This window comes from Etheostoma spectabile, chromosome 2, assembly GCF_008692095.1.
Source record: "Etheostoma spectabile isolate EspeVRDwgs_2016 chromosome 2, UIUC_Espe_1.0, whole genome shotgun sequence".
Lineage (NCBI taxonomy): Eukaryota > Metazoa > Chordata > Actinopteri > Perciformes > Percidae > Etheostoma > Etheostoma spectabile.
In genome coordinates, this window is record NC_045734.1 from 14557453 (window position 1) to 14558381 (window position 929).

The window sequence follows — 929 nt, forward strand, 5'->3', positions numbered from 1 at the left end:
ACACACACACACACACACACACACATTTTACTAACAGTGCGTGCAAAGGCATGTGATTCCATTTACAGCGTCCTAATCATGTTACATAGGAATGCTCTAGTCTAAAGTATGTAAATTATATGTGTGTGTTTGAGGAAACATCTGTCATTTTAACCTAAAATGACCTTTAACCCAGTGCATGGTGCTTGCTAACTAACCAAGATCCTCAGTTGACATGTTTTCTATTTTCAAGCTTTCTCTAATTTGAATGACTGATGTATTCATTTAACAAGTATCCAAGACTGTTCAACATGATTAGAACACTAGTGTAAATATACTTCAGTACTCTTTGCTGCTACATTTATTGTTGGGCAGGAAGCCACAGAGGTGCCTGCAGAAGTTGAAGAGAGATGGTTTTTGGCTCTGAAAAACAACATACTAATTGTGGCCCAAACAGTAGAAATTGTCAAAGGTTATAGTGCATGTTTTTAATTCAATGCATATTCTTTTAGGCTGGATTTTATCATCAAGCAAGGTTTCTCAAAATATCAATAAAAGTGCCTACCAATGTGCAGTGATTCCTTCTGAGGGAACACAGTAAATCTGACTGCAGTAGATGTGAAAGAAACGTATGAAAGTTGTGCTAATTCAGCTCTGTTTAATTCCTTTGTTAAGACGGCAGTTGGAGTGCTTAGGGACCGTCTACTAAATACAACACAGAAAAGAGATAAAACAAAAATGTGTAAGCTATCAATTTAATGATTAAATAAGGTAGTGTCTCCAAACTTACTTCGATTATCACTTGTCTCCTGTTATACTACAGCACTTTAAAAAAATAAGCATGTGCTTATTTTTGAAAATATGTTTGTATCTCTTTTCTGTGTCGTAGTTTGTAGACGGTCCCAAAGCACTACTTGCAGTATCAACACAGGAACTAAACAGAGCTGAAT

General features: G+C 36.0%; 2 protein-coding genes and 1 long non-coding RNA gene across 3 annotated transcripts in view; 1 reads left to right on the forward strand and 2 right to left on the reverse strand.

Moving 5' to 3' along the window:
* zcchc7 (zinc finger, CCHC domain containing 7) overlaps nt 1-929 on the reverse strand; it is a 70582-nt gene that overhangs the window by 3072 nt on the left and 66581 nt on the right. The window lies entirely within an intron of this gene.
* pgm2 (phosphoglucomutase 2) overlaps nt 1-929 on the reverse strand; it is an 11205-nt gene that overhangs the window by 2419 nt on the left and 7857 nt on the right. The window lies entirely within an intron of this gene.
* Nucleotides 246-929, forward strand: part of LOC116706543 (uncharacterized) — a 1841-nt gene continuing 1157 nt past the window's right edge. The window contains exon 1 of the long non-coding RNA XR_004336267.1: nt 246-256. This is a non-coding gene — a long non-coding RNA (uncharacterized LOC116706543). The remainder of the gene's footprint in view (nt 257-929) is intronic.